Source organism: Phoxinus phoxinus, assembly GCF_949152265.1.
Source record: "Phoxinus phoxinus genome assembly, chromosome: 3".
In the NCBI taxonomy this organism is placed as follows: Eukaryota; Metazoa; Chordata; class Actinopteri; order Cypriniformes; family Leuciscidae; genus Phoxinus; species Phoxinus phoxinus.
This window is the reverse complement of record NC_136878.1, coordinates 9,922,357-9,925,313: the sequence shown is the minus strand read 5'-3', so window position 1 is coordinate 9,925,313 and position 2,957 is coordinate 9,922,357. Positions and strand designations below refer to the sequence as shown.

Sequence of the window (2,957 nt, the reverse complement as noted above, 5' to 3'; positions counted from 1 at the left end):
AAAATACCTTATTGTAAAGTACCCATAATTATTTTCATTTCCATTCTAAAAGGACAGGGAAACGGAAAAAATACTTTGCTCTATTTACTGTCAAATTTGTGTCTAAAATGCCACATCAACACCAAGACTTTCATTACTCCAATTGAGCATTTTACAAGTAACGCATTAAGGGGTAATGTATTGGTGACTGAAGTTGAAAATAAGAAATGTCTTCAAAAAGAACCAACAATATGTCCCTGTAAATCTAAATTAAATTTGTGAAGTCTTGAAATTCAGGGACTTTGTATTAGGGTTCAATGGAAAATTGAGGAGGGAGGTATATTTGTTTCCACTAGATGTCAGTGTTTTCATCATTCATCACTAAAGAAGACTTTATAAACTAGCTTAAAAAAAGTCAAATCAGTCATTAATGTAATAAAAGCATTGTAATGCAAACGTTGAGGCAGACAGAATGTATCCTAATAACAGAGCTATATGTAGACTTCTCACTTGAATGAATGTCCAAGTTATTGGTATTTTAAGACTATCATTGGTTGTAATGCACTACAAGCCTCCAGAACCTTCCGCCCAGCAGAAGTTTCACCCAGATCCTCAGTGTCATGGGTTGTCAATCACACTCACTGACTGTAGCATGATGATGCCCAAGGTGTGTGAAATGTCAGATGCCCCATGTCCCCCAAATGGAGTTCCAGAATCTCCCTTGGTGGCTCAAAGTCATTTCCTGTCACTTGCAGGCAATCTGAACACAGCTGGAGCTCCACCCAGGCAAAGACAGGACATCTACAGACATTACAGATAAAAAAAAAAAGCAACAACCATTTTATGTGTAAGATAATAGCCTAGTTGGATGCCACTCATGATGTTAGTTGATTTTAACGTGAATTAATAGCCGTGTCTGAATTCCTGTGCTTCCTGTACTTAATTCAACAAAGACCTTGCATATCAGCCTTTGTTAAAGTACAACCTTGAAGTCGGTATAAAACAGAAGTTGCGATCGATTTTTCTTCCCTATCTGCTAGTTCAGTTTTGATGTAAGTAATACTGGTTCTGGGTCTATCTATGCCTCTACTTGTTTCACTTGTGAACACTATCTCAACAGCTGTTTATGAGCACTATTTATTCACTATTCAAACTAACGGTGAACACTACATTATCTGTGCTCACAGCTTCCCAGACACCAATATTTTAACAATCCATAAAAGATAATTCACTGTCCAACCATCTGAGATTTCAGTATGGAGATTTTTTCAGTAGCCTAGTAATTCACCCAAAAAGATAGTGTCCATCCACTCACTTCAGCCACTCTCTTTTTTTTTTTTCTTCAAACATTGCGAAATCTGACGCCTGACCAGCACCTGGCTTTATGAAGTGTTCAGTGGTTGCAGACTTGAGAATCTTGAGCATTAATTAACCATAAAATATAATAATATAATATTCAGACATCCTCATTTTATGCAGTAATTTGGCATGTCTTTATAATAGGGCAGTATCATGCATAATCAGATTTCACATACTTTTTTCTTCTTCTTTTTTTAAATAGGCACAATATCGTTTTTAGAATGTGAACATTCTTTCTCAACATTGGTAACAAATATTTGACCAAAATTATTAAAAAATAATCAATCAAAAACACAAAGTTTGAACTCAGAACGCCTCTTCAAATCGAGTTGGAACACTCTCCTGTAGACTGCACGATTTAAAATATAAAATGCTATAGATAATATTACGTATTTTCAATTAGATTTGGTAGCCTACACTAGCTCTCTGCGTGTTGTACAATATTTAAAACATAAAATACACATTAAAACTGTCGTGTGTCGTACATGATTCACAGCGATCTGCTCAAATAATAATCAGTTGCAGTTTAGCATTTAGGGATTTAAGTACAAAGAAAATAAAAGATAATTCATATCGATTGATAAATGATCAAAAAACTCGCCACGTGCACCATCTGTGACAAGTTTTTTCTTCTTCTAATCTATGCATTAAAAATCGTCTTCTAACTTTTAACTACATCTAACTAACTAAATGAAACTGCTCACGTACGACCTCGATTCAACGTATCAAAATATAACTCAAAATCTCTTGACCTTTGTTTAGATGGCACTGGTGTAAAGCGGATTCTCTACTTACTAACGTTACCAGAGCCATAGAGAGAAGGAAATATGCAAATGTTTTATTATGAATATTAAATTAGGTTGTTACGAAGTACTCCAATGGGAGATGCTTATCTAATTAATATTAAACTAACGCCTTCCTGGTTGGCTTGGGCTACTGAATATTAAGTAGAATTCGCAAATTTGCGGGGCGGCGCTCACTAATGACGCAATCTTCCCCCGCCCCGTTTGTTGTTAGTTCCACGCTGCTGTCTTGTGAATGGGTCGAGACGGAAAAAAAAAGACATCCGGCGGCCTCTAGTTTTTAAACGAGTGGATACCCCTATGTCCATCTGTACATTCGGGACCGTCAGATAACGGACCTGTCACGCGCCGACAGACCAAGAAATCTCAAATTTGGTGAGCGGCATCTTTTCTTAATATACTCGGCTATCTGGCTAACCATTAAGCACGTCAAGAAGGTTTTCTGCTTTTACATCAGATCCGCGCGAGGATAAATCGTGTTATAGGCAGTGCTTTAGTGGCGTGTGTGATTACTGGTATTAGTGGATGTGAGCGTGTCTGACGCTGTAACTAGACAGGTTTGTTGATGGCCTGTTGTTAGCATATGATGTGATGTTTATCATAATACCTTGAAGTATGAGTATACAGACCTTCGTCAGTACTGTTTACTTATAATTTTAGGTCTTACGTTGCAGCAGTTTACTGGCCATGACCAACCTCAATCAGAGAGCCAATCTCTTTTTCACTTGTGTTATTATTACTAGTCGTGGTGATTTATATTATTATTACATCGTTATAAAGAGCAGGCAGTGTTATTGTAGTAAACTTGATCTATTT

The 2,957-nt window shown here is 36.8% G+C and overlaps 1 protein-coding gene across 2 annotated transcripts in view; it reads left to right on the top strand.

Moving 5' to 3' along the window:
* Positions 1 to 2,354: 2,354 nt before the first annotated feature.
* slc39a14 (solute carrier family 39 member 14) overlaps positions 2,355 to 2,957 on the top strand; it is a 34,431-nt gene continuing 33,828 nt past the window's right edge. For both annotated transcript variants that reach the window (XM_079607642.1, XM_079607641.1), the window contains exon 1: positions 2,355 to 2,516. The gene's annotated coding sequence lies outside the window, so the exon portion shown is untranslated. The remainder of the gene's footprint in view (positions 2,517 to 2,957) is intronic.